Here is a 19127-nt window from a genome sequence, read left to right on the forward strand (position 1 = left end):
AGGGTCCATGATCCCAACAAAAGAAATGAAACCTATCTAACAACACTACCTAATAAAAAAAAATATATACAAAAATGTGGCCCATTGTCCAAAAGGTCCAAAATAAATAAAAAAGCAAAGGAAACCTAACACTAACTACATAACTATTTACAAGGGCAGCGGGCTAGTCCGACGGCTCACTGGTTGTTGTCATGGGCCAGGGCATCATCGAACTCCTGTTCAATGGCTTGGAGGCGGGTATGTTCGCTGGCCCCGAGGTCCCGCAGGGATAATGCAGTGTCCAGCTCCAACTCCCTGCGAAGACCCTCGAGGCACTCAGCCCGCCTCAGCGCCCTCCGCATGGAGTTCTCCGCCCTGACCATTGTGAGCCATTCCTCCTCTGCCCGCTGCCGCTCCGCACCTATCTGCTGGCCCAACCGCTCCCACACGGAAGCCACTCCCGTTCCAGGGTTCTCCTGCCCTACGGCCGATGCCTGCACCCCTGATGTTGATGGCCCCGAGCCATGATGCCTCCCACGTCGAGCCTGCCGCTGCCTCCGACGCAACTGCCTGTGCCAGCACGGCGGCTTCCAGGCTGATGGAATCCACCGACGCCGTCGTGCCCGTGTCCTGCCCGATGATGCCGTCACATCATCCATCTGCTGGGGTCCAGTTGCTGGTGTGTCCACCCCTGCTGGACCTCCGACTCCCGACTGTGGCAGGGATGGGATCCCCACCGAGGTGGCTGCATTGGTCGGGGCAGGTCCACAGGGGGCCCTGGTGGCATCTGGGGCGGAAGACGGCATGGAGTACGACTGGCGCATAGCCTCCACAGAGGAGGAGAGGGTCTCCAGAGTGCCCGACACATGTACGAGACCCCCGACCATGACCGCTCCCAACTGGGCCACGTTGCCACGGTGCTCTTCGTGATGACGTGCGTGCTCCCCCGGGAAGCACGCACCTCATCACAAATGACAGCCGTGCGCAATGCGACACCAATCAGGACCTTCTCCATACGGCCAGGGGTCCCCTTGTCCGCAGGTGGAGGGGAGTCAGATGACATGGACATCCCCCCTACCTGCGGACGAGCCTGGGATGGGGCATCCCTGCTGGTGCATGGTGGTGCAGTCACAGTGTCAGGGACAGTGACATGCACAGGCACCTCCACGGTGACCTGTGCTGCCTCCTGCCCCTGCCCCTGGACTGCACCACTTGCACCAGCAGGGATGCCCCCACCAGGCCCCATGTGCGGCTCAGTAGCGGCCTCCTCCTCCTCTGTGGAAACCACCAACCTGGATGGCTCCACACCGTCTTCTGCCGTTGCAAGCCCCTGTGGGGCTCACCCACCCCTTCTGCTGCAGCCGTGGGGGCATCCCCGCCGCTTAGCTCCACAGCGCCGTCTCCGCCCTCTTCTTCACTCACATGCAGTAACAGGCATGGCGCATGCTATGGACATGAGCAAACATGTCCAAGGGACTCTTGAAGCATACAATGTTGTTTTTGGACTCACATGCATCATGGGTCATGCCTATCACATGCACACACTTCAACGTACTTTCATCCATCTGGACTCGTACACCCCAGACACAGTGGATGCAAGGATAACTAGGCTGCATCAGTGATTCTGAACATTGTCACAGACATGTGTCATGCATCCATGGCATTCACAAGTCACAGAAACGCAGGTCAGAAACACAGACATGGACACCATACATTTACATGGCATCAGCACCCATCCCTAACCCCCACCCATGTCCAGGAACAGACACTGGCATGCTCTCATGTGTCCATTCCGCATAGGGCTCCCCATGTTGCATTTAAACACATACACCAACCGTGTGCTTCACACATTACTGGTCTCACATGCATGACCATGATGTCCTTGCACACACACACGTGTACATGGCCTATGTCACACATAGAGGCAAGTATCAGACAACCAGCACACTGCAACATGCCATGTCTCACACAGCAATGCTTGGCCACTTACCGCTCGACTCCAGACGGGTCTGCCTCTCAAGGATCTGGGCATGGAGCGCTGGGCGTACACGTTCCAGGACCCTCAGCTGGATGGTACTCATGCTGCCCCGGCCCCTCTCCACGAGGCGCCGGGCCTTTATGAGGGTCCTGGACCTGAAGTCCTCCCAGCGCTTCTTGACTTGCTTGATTTTGCGGGTTGCCACCCCCTCCGCGTTGATGGCAACCACAAAGTCGTCCCAGATCCTGTCCCGTCCTTCCTTGTCAGCGCGTGGTGATCCGAAGAGGGCATCATATTGCCCCAGGATAAGCTCCACCAGGACACCAACTTCCTTCTGACTGAAGCTGGTGGCCCTCTGCCCCTCTGGCTGGGGGTCGCCAGTGGTCTCGGATGGCGACCCCCGAGGCAGGCGTGGGTGGGCAACTGGGTCCTGGGGCTGGGCTGTGGAGCGCTGGTATCCCAGTCAGGAGTGTTCTGTTCCAGCAGGGGTGGACACAGCAACTGGACCCCTGCAGATGGCTGATGTGCAGGCACCAAATGGCAGGGCACGGTGGCAGCAGGCAGGCAGGCAGCAGCAGATGGCTTGTGGGAGGTTGCTCGAGGATCTGGGGGGCAGTAATTCAGCCTTTTGGGCAGGAGCGTGGTCTTCCGTGTGCTTATGCGTGGCCAGCTTGATACGGAGTGATTTGGCACGTGAAAATTCTGCACGTCAGAGTGTAAATCGAGGAAAGGCCCTTAGCGCGTAAGCCTGTCAGCACGCATACGCGATTCCATTGGACCAAAGGCCCTTAGCGCGTATGCGCGTCTGTGACGTATCGCGCACGGGCATTGCTTTTCGTGGGGTGCGGTGCGTGTGTTTTGCAGGCATTGGGGTTCACACACTATTACTTCACAGCGGGTGGGTGTTGGCTACGCGTTCTTCTACACGCAAGGCAGACGGTGAGTGGTACCCTGCTCCCCCAGGCCCGATCGCGTGTAAAACCACCCGCGAGCCCCTGAAATACACATATCCTGCTCCCCCAGGCCCGATCGCATGTAAAAACACCCGCAAGCCCCTGAAATACACGTACCCCGCTCCCCCAGGCCCGATTGCGTGTAAAACCACCCGCGAGCCCCTGAAATACACCTACCCCACTCCCCCAGGCCCGATCGCGTGTAAAAACACCTGCGAGCCCCTGAAATACACGTACCCCGCTCCCCCAGGCCCGATCGTGTGTGAAACTTCTCGCGCACCCCTGAAATACACGCGCCCAGCCCAATCGCGTGTGGAACTTCTCGCGCACCTCTGAAATACACGCGCCCAGGCTAATCGCGTGTGGAACTTCTCGCGCACCCCTGAAATACACGCGCCCAGGCCAATCGCGTGTGGAACTTCTTACGCACCTCTGAAATACACGCACACGCTCCCCCAGGCCCGATCGCGTGTGGAACTTCTCGCGCACCCCTGAAATACACGCGCCCAGGCCAATCGCGTGTGGGACTTCTCGTGCACCTCTGAAATACACGCACACGCTTCCCCACGCCCGATCGCGTGTGGAACTTCTCGCGCACCTCTGAAATACACGCACCCAGGCCATTCGCATGTAAAACTTCTCGCGCACCCCTGAAATACACACGCCCAGCCCAATCGAGTGTGGAACTTCTGGCGCACCCCTGAAATACACACGCCCAGGCCAATCGCGTGTGGAACTTCTCGCGCACCTCTGAAATACACGCGCACAGGCCAATCACGTGTGGAACTTCTCGCGCACCCCTGAAATACATGCGCCCAGGCCAATCGCATGTGGAACTTCTCGTGCACCTCTGAAATACACGCACACGCTCCCCCACGCCCGATCACGTGTGGAACTTCTCACGCACCTCTGAAATACACGCACCCGGCCATTCGCGTGTAAAACTTCTCGCGCACCCCTGAAATACACGCGCCTAGCCCAATCGCGTGTGGAACTTCTCGCACACCCCTGAAATACACGCGCCCAGGCAAATCGCGCGTGGAACTTCTCGCGCACCTCTGAAATACACGCGCCCAGGCCAATCGCGTGTGGAACTTCTTGCACACCCCTGAAATACACGTGCCCAGGCCAATCGCGTGTGGAACTTCTCGCGCACCTCTGAAATACACGCACACGCTCCCCCAGGCCCGATTGCATGTGGAACTTCTCGTGCACCCCTGAAATACATGCGCCCAGGCCAATCGCGTGTGGAACTTCTCGCACACCTCTGAAATACACGCACAGGCTCCCCCACACCCGATCGCGTGTGGAACTTCTCGCGCACCTCTGAAATACACGCACCCAGGCCATTTGCGTGTAAAACTTCTCGCGCACCCCTGAAATACACACACACGCTCCCCCAGGCCAGATCGCATGTGGAACTTCACACGCACCCCCGAAATACACGCGCCCAGCCCAATCGCGTGTGGAACTTCTCGCGCACCTCTGAAATACACGTGCCCAGGCCAATCGCGTGTGGAACTTCTCGCACAACCCTGAAATACACGGGCCCAGGCCAATCGCGTGTGGAACTTCTCACGCACCTCTGAAATACACGCGCCCAAGCCAATCGCGTGTGGAACTTCTTGCGCACCTCTGAAATACACGCACATGCTCCCCCAGGCCCGATCGCGTGTGGAACTTCTCGTGCACCCCTGAAATACACGCACCCAGGCCATTCGCGTGTAATACTTCTCGCGCACCCCTGAAATACACGCACACGCTCCCCCAGGCCAGGTCGCGTGTGAAACTTCTCGCGCACGCGTGTTCCCGAAACCTGTAATACACGTTCCCCACTTTGCGTTTGCTGTTTGCCAGTCCGGTAAACTGGTACAGGGTTGGTGCAGCCCTTTGCGATGGTTTTGCGATCTTGATGGTTTTTCCTTGCGCGAGGGCGTTCTTGGGGGCGTAACTGGCGCTGCTGCAGGGTCGCTGCGCCACTCTGCGCCACGTCTGCTTTTGGAGGGGAGAATCCATGAATACACTGTGCGCGGAAATTGATTTTATCGCACGCGGCTGGCGCAGACATTCGCAAGGGCACGCTGTGCGCCAGCCGCATGCGACACTTTTGTGCGAATTTCCATGAATTACCATATTAGTATTTTTCTGAATAGCAAATAGTTTGTGAAGTATTTGGCGAACGCCGAATATGAAACTGGATAGTTGTTTTATTTAATAAATCATGCCCAGAACTAGAAAGAAATCCTTTGTTATAAATAATGAAAACACTATTTTAAATGTGTTCCTAGGTTTCATTTATTTATCCTTTATAATCAAAATAGCATTCTTATTTAATTGTAATGCACACAAGCCAGTAAATGTCAGACAAACAAACAATAAGGATCCATATTAACTTAACTGCCAGGTTATTATGCAAGTCTATGCAAAAAGGACGAGCATACTCCTCCTTGGCACTTAAGGGGTGGAAGGATGGTGTATATGCAAAATCAGTGCTCCTCAAAGAGGCAGGCTTCTCAAATGCTAAGTACCAGGATGCTATGAACAAAATTGATACTACAATTTGCAACTGCCATACACTGCAACCTCTTGGTAGTTGCAAGGTAGCTTACATGGAAAGTGAATTTCAAACCTTCCTTTAAGCTCACACAGAAATGCTTAAATTGTTTCTGTCTGCTCATACAGAATACAAGCCAAGGATACACAGGCAGGTGTACTCCATATCCCTAGTATTTGTAATGAGGGGACTCGCTCCCCTGTACATCAAACATGGTGGAGGACTTTCCATGAGAGATGGTTGGGGTTGGAGAAGGGGTAATCACACATAAGGACATCTGGAATGTGACTAAGTATGCCCATATCCAACAAGTTTGAATAAGGCATTGCCTGTTGGGTGGCTGCTCAACTCCAACACATCCCATTCCACATCCACTTATCATACTTTCTTTCTAACATATAAGATGATGCATGTCTATACTGCCTCTATCACTTCTCAACCCTACATCCCACAACACCAGAAGATACAGCGCCTTCACACAGAAAGTTTCTCTCATGTTTCACACCTTCCTTGTTTGTGCAGACTAGCCTATACTGGTATTCACTAGATTTACCAGAAATCAGGTTCTCACAAGGTCCCAAAATGGGTTGGGAAGCATAGGCTGCATCTTTTGTGGCCTGGCATGTAACTGACTCATCCCCAACCCTCTTGACATAGAATAAGTAGTCCTCCTATTGGGAGTACTGTCTTGAAAAGGGAAAAAATCTTCCTCGGGACCAGCCCTTATTAGCATAAATAACCCAATTCAGCCCAAAATACAGGTTCTATCGTGCTGAGCAATGGACTCATGCTAGTGAAAAATGACACATTCAAAATGTTTAGCATTTATTAGGCAAAAAGCATAAACAATAAAATTAGCAGCACTTTGGAATTCAAATTAGAGAAGATTACAAAGTGTAGAGAAAAACTACACAACTTATAGAAAATACAAAATATAGAGAAACATAGAGAAACACAGTCTTACGCCCCTTCAATCAGCGCTAGGAGACCCTGGCCCTCATAAGCTAGCTGTTGCCAGCCCCGCTCAGATGACAGCGCTGCCAGGAGGCCGCAGAAGCCTGTTTCCAGGCACTCGCTCTTGCTTGAACCAAGTCCACGGATCGATCTCCCACCTGATTCATGTGGGCATGCATTTTTGTAATCTTGTGCTGTCAGTCACCATGGCGCACTATCCTCGCACAAGAAATAAGTTTACTTATGGAAAAACCCAGCTCAGTGAATTTCCACTGTGCTCTTTCTGTGCCCCTCCCTGCTTGGAGCTCATCTGCGAAAGCACAGGAATGTCTTCTTATCAGTGTGAGTGCAAGGCCATCTCAGGGAAAGAGGATTTGTTTACATAGCCATGCAGAGCTACAGAAAGGCAGAATATTCTAAGGGAAGCCGAGATGAATTAAGCACATGTGAGCAAGCTCTACCAGGCCTGCACTCATAGCTTAGTGCCCATAGCGCTTCAAAGATCTAAGTGCTATATAGGTGCTATAATACTCCAAACCCTCCAATAATGTCTCTATTAGCTACAGAACTGGGGCCTCCGCCCTGCCTGTCTATCTACAATGCATAATGTGACCTACCACCCCTACTAGGCCTGCATATTCCTTGTAGCTCACTAGAGTGTAATGGAGGTGCTACCACACGTTACTTTCAGCATTTAGCACATACTTTGAATAAACTATTGGCTTTCAGCGGCTAATGCTGTCATCTAAAGCCCTAATTGGCAAGTTTGGCACTTTGTATATCACGACAAGTACTCACACATAAAGCTCTATAATCCTTATGGCGAACTGCCTCACAGGGAAACTGGTAAGATTCCCAACATGAAGTTCAACAGTGGCCTCTTAGGTGGGGGCATGTCACCTATCGTGACATATAACTGACTTTCCGTTCAATACTAGTCTCCAACAGTTATTATGAATTCTAATTTCTCCGTAGGCATTCGCCATAAGAAGAAATCATGATCATCTCTGACTAACCTCACCAATCTGTTTCTTCAATACACAAACATATGCTCTTTAGTCCTATTTTTAATCAGGAATGCTTTCTGAAATTATTTAATTTCATTCCCGTTTGCTACCTGCACTCCATATTTGCCTCACTGAGTTGTTACATTGCATGTTTTGGCGTTGTTTTGTGCTGCCAGTGCTGAGGACCCTGAACCCAGGACCCAGGAAATCGAGGGCACACCGGATAATAGAAGCCATCAGCTGCTCCTTTAGCAGCGTGTCGCTTCGTTCCCAGGAGGGGGCGGAGCCTTGTCGCTGCTCACGTGAGGAGTCACGTGACCCAAAACACACAGAAAAAGCATCCGCTTCCAGGCGAGCGGTGCGTTGTTTTGTGCTGCCAGTGCTGAGGACCCTGAACCCAGGACCCAGGAAATCGAGGGCACACGGGATAATAGAAGCCATCAGCTGCTCCTTTAGCAGCGTGTCGCTTCGTTCCCAGGAGGGGGCGGAGCCTTGTCGCTGCTCACGTGAGGAGTCACGTGACCCAAAACACACGGAAAAAGCATCCGCTTCCAGGCGAGCGGTGCGTTGTTTTGTGCTGCCAGTGCTGAGGACCCTGAACCCAGGACCCAGGAAATCGAGGGCACACGGGATAATAGAAGCCATCAGCTGCTCCTTTAGCAGCGTGTCGCTTCGTTCCCAGGAGGGGGCGGAGCCTTGTCGCTGCTCACGTGAGGAGTCACGTGACCCAAAACACACGGAAAAAGCATCCGCTTCCAGGCGAGCGGTGCGTTGTTTTGTGCTGCCAGTGCTGAGGACCCTGAACCCAGGACCCAGGAAATCGAGGGCACACGGGATAATAGAAGCCATCAGCTGCTCCTTTAGCAGCGTGTCGCTTCGTTCCCAGGAGGGGGCGGAGCCTTGTCGCTGCTCATGTGAGGAGTCACGTGACCCAAAACACACGGAAAAAGCATCCGCTTTCACCCTCGCGGCGTTGAGCCCGGTAGGGATAGAGGGCGCTGGCTGTTGTGCGGCTGTTAGGCGCTGCCGGCGCGACTAGAGACCAGAGAACGGGAGACTGCGGAGGTATTCCCTCTTTGATCCCGACCTAGAGCAAAAGGTAAGTTCAACTAACAATGCCAAAAAGTCATAGATGAAAATTCGCGTAGCGCGGCAAATTAAATAAATAAAAAAAAGGAAAGAAAACTAAGTACTGTAAGTCCGAGCTGGTGCTTATTGGCCGTTGTAAGAACCAAACAACTCGATAATGTCAGCAGCAATGAGGGGGATGACGAATAAAGCTAACACTCGAGCTCAAGCTAAGCGAGGGCTGAACATCATGTCCACGACTATAGGAAACCACACTGACACGGAGAGAGCTCCTAATCAGTCCTCTGCTTCTTCTAACGCCCATGAAGCTAATACAATGGTTAGCAAGAGCGTCACTCCCCAAGTCAACGGCCCCAGGATTGCAACCTTCAATGACAATACTAGACAGCAGCTGTACTCTAGCTCCGAGACATCCAGGTCTACCGGTACTCACGAACAGATGGATAAAGCGTGGCTGAGAAGGGAAGGAACGAATGACTCGATGGATACTTTCGACTTAGGAAGTGACTCCGAAGGTTTCGAAGACCTAGAACGAGATGAGACTACCGAGAGGGAAACCAAAGACGAGCCTGAAAATGAAAAAAAAAAGCAATCGGAGAATTATAGGGAGAGGCAAGGGACAAAAAACGCTGGTTCTCCTACATCGCAGGGGGAAAAACCCAAAGTAACCATGGAAATAGAAAAAGAGACACAGGTGGTCGAGACACAGGGAAGAAACAGCGAACCCGAGGAAACTCAATCAGGAACAAAGAATGTTGAAGTCTGCACTGCTATGATACACCACATTCTGAGTGACCAACCATCTCCTAATACCCCTTACTCCGAGCATAACCCTGAGGATCCAACACGAGACCCAGCCCACAATACTCAGGAAAATAACATAAGTATAATGACGTTCCAAAGAGCAGCAGCCAGGGTAGAGCACTTAAAATCGAGCTCATCGTTAAAACTACTGGCTTGGACAAAGGTAGCTGAGATGCACAAACCAGAGTCAGATAAAATAGAAACAACAATAACCATGAGCAAAGGAGATGAGCATTTGATCAAAGCACTACAAGATACAAGGGGTCTCCACGCCAAATCAAACGCAAAAGAACTCCTCACAGCGCTAGAGAAACCGGAGGGCACTAAAGAGCCGTGGTTACCATCAAATGAATGGATTGAAAGCTCTACACTGCCGACAACTCTAACACAAAATAATCCAAATTTAGGAGAAAGAAGAAATTCAGTAGGGATAGTGGATCAAGTAATAAAAGATCTAGCAAAAATGAATGCAAAATTGCTGCAAACTAGAAGGTCATCTCAATTAAACGCCAACATGGAAAAACCACCATCTGCAGAGTCACACTATCCTAAGCATAGGAGTATACACGAAGTAATGACTCTAGAAACAAACTCGCCAGCATTCGAATCTAGAAATGAGGAGATTACAGTGTCTCAAAAGAGATGTCGAAGAAGAGAAAGTTCCGAAAATGATGACTGTAGTGTGAGGAAAAGACTCAAAAGTCATAGAGAAGAAGAAAACAAGGAAAGAAATACATCTGTGGACTCGGAAGATGAGGATGGTACAACAACCTTGAGAAATGAAAACGGGCGGAGATCCACGGAGATCCCCCAGACGGGAATAAGTAATATAGACGAAACATCAACTTGCGATGAAAAAATAATATCGAAGTTAAGTCCAATTCTGATGTCGGCTGCAACAATAGCTGTCGCGCCTCTGATGAAGCTATACGAAAACTTAAATGAGAATTACAGAGACCAAACAACTTTGATTGCTCTACTAAACTCCAAAATGATCAAACTAGAGACAGACCTTAAAGAAATGACCTCTGAGATTGTGGTTGCCAAACGAGGGAATGATATCTCATTAATGGCTTTAAAAGAATCCCTAAGAAATAATTCTGAAGATAAGAAACTCCTAGCAGAAGTGACAAGGCAAGCTCTTACGCTACTTCAAAATGAACGTGAAAGAAGGAGAGACTCAAATACAACTCAGGTCTCAAAAACAGTACAAACGAGCCAGACTTCAGTGATCAACCTAGAAACATTAGAGCTACCTGAGAAATTCGATGCAACTGAGCATGCGCCGGAAAAAAAAAAGAAAGAATCAGAGATAAGGGTAACTAAACAGAATTGCTGCTATGATAAGGAACTCGTAATTAGCCATGATGTCAGTGATTGCGGAAGGACGAAGTTGAAGAGTGCAGAGATTGCACAGAAAACAAGGTCTTACTCTTCGATCGATTCCACGAAACCTATAGAAAAAGCGGTTGAAGAAAGTGAACAGCTAATCGAAAAAGAAGTAGATAAAGAGCAAGCTCCTCTACCATCCAATCCACCCAATATGTCAAAATCCACTGATACAAACACAAAGAATCTGGGAAGTATGCCTATAACTGAACACGGAAAAAAGAATGAGAGGGAGTGGTATGATATATTTGAAAATCCGAAAATCAGTTCAGGAGCGAGTAACGAGAAGAGCTCAAAAACAATCAAGTCAAAATCAAATAATTGTAACAAAAAATCTAAGAACCAACAAGCAAAAAAGAACAGGAAAACTCGTAGTTCAGCCAATTTCTTCAGAAACATTAAAGCATTGAACATAACGGTAAATAATTCTGAATTATCGACGCTGAAGGGAGAAAAGAAAAAAAAAATAGATGACGAGATCCAAATCGTGGAGGAAAAAACACAGCCAGTAAATCTGACTGAAGACAATATGACCCTAACTGGAAGAACAATGGAGCTGGACATGGAAGACCTTGAAGGTGATGAGGAGGAATTGTTGAACATGTCAACTTACAGTGTGTCTGAAGCTGAAGAAAACAAAGATAACAATGAGGCAGTAAAAACAATCGAAAAGCAAAAAAATACTGGACGTGATAATCGTGAGTTAGAGACAAGCCCGCAGAAATCGCCCATCGAAGGGTACGAGAAAGAGAAAGATAGTAGATCGCCAAATAAAAGAGTGATTTCGTGGCCAGAAACACCTAAAAAACCCCAATCTACAACAAAGAAAAGTAGTAAAAAGATGCAAGAGCCACAAATCTTTTTTACCTTAGAAGAGAAAAGACTGAAGAGTATGTTAAAACAGGGAAACACACCTAAGATTATGGAAGTTACAAAAAAACCCACATTAGATGAGCGGAAAAACAATACAATCAGCAGTGAGCTTCTGAATGAGAAATCCACAAGAGAAGTTGAAGAACCTAGAGGGAATGTCGATGAGTCCACTAAGGCAAGAAACCCTAACTTGATTGTCGGAAACAAAACAATACAGAAAAACCATCAGTATCGATTACTGGTTGAGAAAATTGACGGAGGAAAAGGTGGGACCCCACTAAATCGGTACACCATTCTACAACTATTCCAAAAAATTCCTGTGCTAAGGGTAATAAAGAGCGCTCGGATTGATCGGGTGGAAATCATGGCTGAGATGAACCAGAAGTTTGTACTTTGACACATCAACGACAAAAAAGATGCAGAATTGATCATGATGAGCGAGAGACAACTCCTGGAAGCGGGATACCAAGTATACGAAGTAGACAACACCTTAAAGGGAAATGACGACGCAAAAACAAAACAATCCAAAGTACAAAGAACAAACGAGAAAGAGCTAGTGACATTAAAAAGAACAGGAAAAAACGCAATAAGGGAATACGCGTCTGATGGCAAGCTCAAAGACACAGAAATAGAGACTGAAGCAGCAGGTCTTCCCGATGACATAAAGACGAAGAAAATCAAAATAACAGTGGACAATCGCGGAAAGTTAGGTACAGGGAACTATAAATCTCCGGAAGTAAATGCTGATGAAGATGAAGGAAAAAAGTGGTCTTGGTTGGCAAAATCATTGAACCCAACAATGAAGAGCTAATGCTATGACAAGATAGGGACACTGATGCTAGCCTCGTGGAACACCAGAGGATTTTCACATCTCCTAGGATCTCCACCGGAAACAATACAAAAGGCAGACTTGATATGTTTGCAAGAGACATGGGTATCCAAACTACCATGTGTGGACGGCTACGAAGTAGCAATAAACCCAGCTATAAAACAAAAAAAAGGAAGGCCTATGGCAGGACAATTGACTTTAATCAAAAGAACATGTGGACTAAGAATAAAATCCGCCCGTAACTTGTCACCTTTCCTTCAGGAGGTATGTGTAGAACAATCAGAACTCACAGAGAAGCTGACGAACCAATTACATATACTAAACATATATTGGAATACAACATCAAAGTTTAACCAAAAGCTGGAAGATGATATCATTGAAGCCATAGACAAAATTAAAATAGAAGATTCAAAGGCAATAATTATCCTATGTGGAGATTTCAACAGGAAATGTATTGATCTAAACCAACAAAAAACAACGAAGATCGACGGGATGAGATTTAAAAACGACTGTTGGCTAGAAGAGATGACAAATAGAAATGTATTAATGCTTAATGGAGCAACAAGAGGGGACATTCCAGCAAACCCGACCTGGGAAAGAGGTACGCAGCAATCTATTATAGATTATATCTTTGTCTCGGAGAATATACTACATGAAATAGTTTCCTTCACAGTCACTAAAAACATCCAAAGCGATCATAATATCACATCAGTGGAATGGAAATGGAGAAAAGCAGAAAAAAAGGTACAATGGAGATGCGACATCGCAGTGGAACCCGGACGCAACAGACTAAGGATAAACAAATCGAATATTAAGGAGATATCCGAAAAAATACAAAAATCCCAGGAGCAAGGCCTGACTGAGGCAACTGAATATCAGCACTTACTAGAAATTTATAAATCCAAAAAAACGAAGGCTCTAAAGAACCAAAATTTTTATAAACATAAGTATGACCCGGAAGTGGCTAAAAAAAAGAGGGAACTGAGGAAAGCATTAAGATCGATTAATGCCATCAAAGGAGTAGAAAATCAAACCCAGTCCAAAAAGGTGAGAAACCAGTACAACAACTGGCACAAGTTACATAGAGCTAAGATGGAGAAAAACGACGCAGAGACAATATTGAAAGCGTTGAACCAGAGAAATTCCAGGGGTTTTTGGACCTTAATAAATGAATCATCTAACTCAGAAAAAGCGATTATAACAAATATGGTAACGGAAACAGACTCGGAGTGTCACTACAAAAGCCTGTTTAAAAGAAGGGAAGGTCCAAGTACAGCGGAGATCCACGCAAAAATTCCATGGGACTTACAAGTGGACAGAGAGGACATCCGAATCTCAATTGCAAATAGCAGTACATCTAGAGCCGCTGGACCGGATGGCCTCTCGAACGCCGATTTAAAAGAAAACATCGAGGAATGGTCGGAATTCTGTGAGATCCTGTTTAAAGCAATAATAAAAGAAGGAAGGATCCCTGCGACCTGGAAACTAGGAATCATTGTTCCGATATTTAAGAAAGGCTTACAGTCGGAGCCAGCAAATTACCGCCCCATCGCCCTCCTCGATGTCATAGGCAAAGTGTTTGCAACTCAGCTCCTCAAACAACTCACACTGTGGATAAATCAAGGAAAAATCTACGATGACAGGCAGTCCGGGTTTGTAAAGGGAGTGGGCTGCAGCACAAACCTGCTAATATTAAACCTACTAAAAATAGATGCCATTCGATCGGGACAGACAATCTATCTGGCATTTATTGATATGGCAAACGCGTTTGATGGAGTGAACAGAGAAATCCTGTGGTGTAATTTAAAGAAGAGAGGCTGCGATGAGAGTCTGATAGCAGCCATTAAAGAACTTTACTCTGACACTTACATTCAAATAAGGCTAGACAAAGAAGGAAACCTGTCAAAGCCAATTCCTACAGAAAGAGGAGTGAAACAGGGCTGCCCATTAGGGGCCACCCTGTTTAACTTCTACATCTCGGAAGTAGGGAAAGCACTGTCAAACGTGATTTCATTTCCACCAACCATCAATGGATGCCAACTACATCACATCTTATACGCAGATGATATGGTAATTTTGGACCGAACACCAGTCGGCCTACAGAGAAAATTGTCTGCACTGAAGATCTTTTCAGAAAAACTCGGGCTAGAGATAAACGCAGCCAAGTCAGAAATCCTAGTCCTAGAGAACAAAAGAGGAAGAAAATCTAACAAGTACAGATTGAGTTGGTTCGTGGGATCAAAGAAGCTAGAGAAAGTGCATTTTACAAAATATTTGGGCACAATAATCAACTCAAGCATAAATGACGAACCAATGGTAAAAAAAATTCTAAATAGCTGCAAACAATTAACCTCACAAGGGAAAGTAATGCAGAAGAAATTCGGGAAATTCACGTGTGAGCCAGTGAGAAAATTCTACCAAAATAAAATCACACCGATCCTGATCTATGGGGCAGAGAACATGTTTGGCTGTAACCACAAAATATGGTCTAGGTGTGAAGGTTTCTTCTGGAAAAAAGTTCTCCAAATACCACAAAGCACACCGACTGCGTGTGTTCTATATGAAGTAGGCATGTCCACACTGAACGCAAGGATCACATGGAATAAGCTATTGCTCTTTAGGAAAATGCACGACGAAGCAAACTTACCACCGTTCAAAATCCTAATGGGAAACAAAACAGGCGGAAAAACGTCGGCCCTAAGAGACTGGAAACAGCAATGTGGAGAAATCCTCAAACAGCTAGGGACGGACGAGTCAACGCTATGGAATAATCCAGATTCTGTAAAAAGAAAATTGCTGGATCTCGATTGGATTACAATTGGGGAAAGAAGAGATCGCCAAAAGGCTATGATAAATCAACCAAAAGAAGCAAAGAAACGAAATACGCTTCAGAAATATCTGGCACTAGCTCCGTGCAAACATCTAAGAAAGTATTATTTGATGTTTCGTTTAAACATCCTAGAGACAAAAGAAATCCTGAGAATTAGGCGTGTGATATCAAGAGAAAATACTCTATGTCAATTCTGTGGGGAGAAAGATGAAAATTTAAAACACCTCATTATAAGCTGCACAGAACTAAACGACCAGCGTGTCAGTTGCATGGGAAAAATGAGGATAGAGTACCAGACGCTATCTGAAGAAGAATGGTGGAGACAACTACACTTGACCGAAAGCAAGCCACTGTTGATCGCAGTAATGCGATTCTTAGAGATTCTGCAGAAGCACCTAAAAATGAATCCGGTGGTCGCCTAAAACCACAGCCCGTATAGGCTGTGGTAAAGAGCCCAACCTATCCGAAAAGACTGGAAAAAGACAGAATATCCGTTGATGCAAAGGTAGACGAATTAGGGTTAGAAAAAGTCAAGAGAAGAAGTCCAGCAAGGTGTTTCAACAAAAAACAGTTAAGGACTATGATGGAATGTTGATCTTACACTAAAGATAAAGTTTTTCAAAAGTTTGTATAAACTAAATGAAAATAAAAAAAAAAAAAACATTGCATGAAAAAGAGAAAGCAAAGTATTTGTCTTGGAGACAAATAGAAAGACATTGTTCACTCAAAGAGCAATAGGTATTTTCAGCTGTAGTTTAGCTGTATAAGTTACTCAAAGCTGAAGTTCAGTACACCCCGAGGAGAAACTAATTCCATCTGATATCGAATAAAGATATTTTTCTGCATCTCTGAGATGCTTAAGGTTTCCAGCCCTAAATAGTCGAGTATTTCTGGTATAAAGGTTTATCTAGGGTTCAAAGGGTTAACAAATGTGTTTGGTTCTCAACAGAGATACCATCATAAAAAGACATTGATATTGTGATCTTTATGGAGCTACTAGCTTCCGATAATTCTAAGAGCTAATGGGAAGAAATTAACTCTAAGAGTAAACATTAAGCTCCAATTCCGTGCTTTTTTAAACCAAGTGATATAATTAGCTAGTTAAGGGCCCACTTAGAACTAGCTCTAAATATTGCCTAACTGAGTTCTTGCTCTGTATGATAGTTAACCTTTGTTCATTTTTCGACTCTAGTTATTTCAGGTCCTTTTATATTGGAACAGTTGAAACTCTGAAAAGTAGAACTGGAAATTCTTGTGCAAGCCCCAGAGAGCCATATTGCTTTTTAACGTATTGTAACAATGGACTACAGGAATCGACATTTGAGGCTACCAGATCTTGTATTACCCTAGTGAGAAGTAAATGCTTATTCATCCAGTGCCTTGTTTAGCATTGAAATGGTTTGAGGTTAATCGGATTGGAAAGATAACCTAGTCCTGAGTCAATATACATTAAGTATATAGGTGCACGGTGCGAGACTCTAAACAAAGTGCAAATTGATTTTCTTTATTTCTAATTGCTCTGCATACACATACACACAAACTTCAGGACATTAGCTGTCAATATTTAATCAGAAAGACCTCCCAATTTCCTACCAAGTTTGACAATGGCTGCATTCATCTGTGCCATTTTAGGACTGGGGTATTAATATGTGCTCCTCAATCCAGATTGTTTGATGTACATAAGGACACATTTTTAAACCCCTTTTAACTTGCTTTCTGCAGCTAATTTTAAAGGGAGCTTCTACTATAAGGACACCGACATTTTAAATCTGATTTAGCTGTTTTCAAACAGAGGTTGTGACTGGCCATAAACTTAGCATAAACATTAACCAGTACCAGCTAAACTTTTGGCACGTTGCCTAATTCACCCACTGCATCCATGTATGTCAATGAACATATACTACTGCCACATATTAACAGAGTATATGTTGGTAATGTATTAAGCTCACTAGGTATACAAATTAAAAAACTATGGGGCAAGCACGCATCCCTGACTGACCTACATGTGGATGGAAACTCAGGCGTTAGATTTCCTACCCGGTCAAAGTGAACGCTTACTGTAAGATTGGTGTGCAGTACAACCAAAGAAAGTAGTGGGCTGAGCAACCTCATAGCATGCCGATGTTTCTATAGATTATTATGACTTACGCCATCGAAGACTGAGCTCAGGTCAATAAGCCCGGGGAAAATAGGGCTCCAATATTCGAGGGTATATTTGTCAAGCATCATCCTGGGGGTTAGGGACTACACTAGATTTTGAATGCCTTCTCGGAACCCATACTGCTCTTCAGAAAGAATATCGTTAGTTCTGGCCCAATAACATATTCTGTTGTATATTGATGTACTGAACTCTTTTGCAGAGGAATCAATTAAAGATATTGAGCATTAGCAGCTGGGTTCCAGCCTATCTGCCTTCTTAAAGAAGAGCAGAATAATTGCTTCTCACCAGCTGGATGGGAATATATATCTTGGGTGATCACATCAAACATCTGAGTGAATATCGGCACCAAAACTGTATTATTATATTTAAATATGTCCAATGAGATCAGGCACAGGAGGTTTTCCACTTGCCATCGAGAAAAAAGCTGCTTGAACATCATTGCATGTGATGGAATGTATACTATTTTCCTGGCCAAGTACCTCTGTCAACTATATAACAAACAAGGCAGAAGAGGAATCCTTATATAGTTGAGGGTTGAACAATCAAATACACATGTTCACCCTATAAGACTTGGAAGGATTCTTCTCACCAGATATTTGTAATGTCTGCCATGCCCCATACCACATGATACCATTTTCCAGTACAAAGCCTTTTTAGGGCTGCATGCTGCATATTCTGAACGCATCTACTCCTCTCACTGCCAGGTGTTTCTGCTGCAATAATATATCTTTCGTGATAATGGCTTCATTGTGCCATAGGCCAGCTACTTCTAAATGTGTTTTAGTAACATTCATATGATATGCCATTTATCATATGATATAGTATGATATGGCATTCATACTGTGCCTGATATTTGGTGTTTCTAGGTACCACAAGACAAGTGAGGGAAGACGTGGGGAGGATAAGACAAACAATCCTACTAGGCATTATGTCATTCGGATCGTGCAAGTGCAAGGGGAGGGATAGGAAAGAAGAGCGATCAGTGCAAAAACGCTGTGGTAAGTGCTGGTGTGCTGTCTTGTGTGGGCTCTGCAGTGCTCTGTGCGTAAAGTTACTTGAGTTGGGTGAGTTGAACTGGTGTATCGAGGAGAGAGGCTGCCGTGTGTCCCTTTACCGTGGGAAATTCTTTAATACTGTCCTGCAGGATACAATCGGCTCAATATTAAAGGCTGCTCTCAAAGCTTAGAAGCAGGAGAAGAATGAAACAATGGACTCAAAATTAAATCATGGCAGGAAAGAAGTGGGAGAAGAACGGCAATGAAGGAACTTTCCAGAAGAGTATCAGCATAGAAGAAAGAACTTTCGAATTGTGGAATACTAATGCTCAATGGACAAATACAAGGCGACATCCCAGGAAAGATGACTTGGTCACAGGGTTGACAAAACCCGTGCTTAGACTATATCAACCAATATGTTCGACAATGTAAGTGATTTTACAGTGTGGCATAGCGATAAAAGTGGGCATCACCTGATCTCAATAAAATATGAGATCGACCGGATAAACCACGAAGAAACTGAAAAGGAAAAGATTTTCATATCACAGGGAGGAAATCGGCTGAAAATAAAGGAACTAAAGAATCGAACAAATAGGCTAAAAGGTTAGGTGGAAAAATCGCCACAGAACCTGGACTAGTCGTGGAGCCTAAAAAATGAAATAAGACCAAGGCACTGCTACAACCCAGAAGTTGTGGAACTGAATAAAGAACTTCGAGCGCACATTAGAAAGT

This window comes from Ambystoma mexicanum, chromosome 4q (genome assembly GCF_040938575.1).
Source record: "Ambystoma mexicanum isolate Mex_15411 chromosome 4q, UKY_AmexF1_1, whole genome shotgun sequence".
Classification (NCBI taxonomy): Eukaryota; Metazoa; Chordata; class Amphibia; order Caudata; family Ambystomatidae; genus Ambystoma; species Ambystoma mexicanum.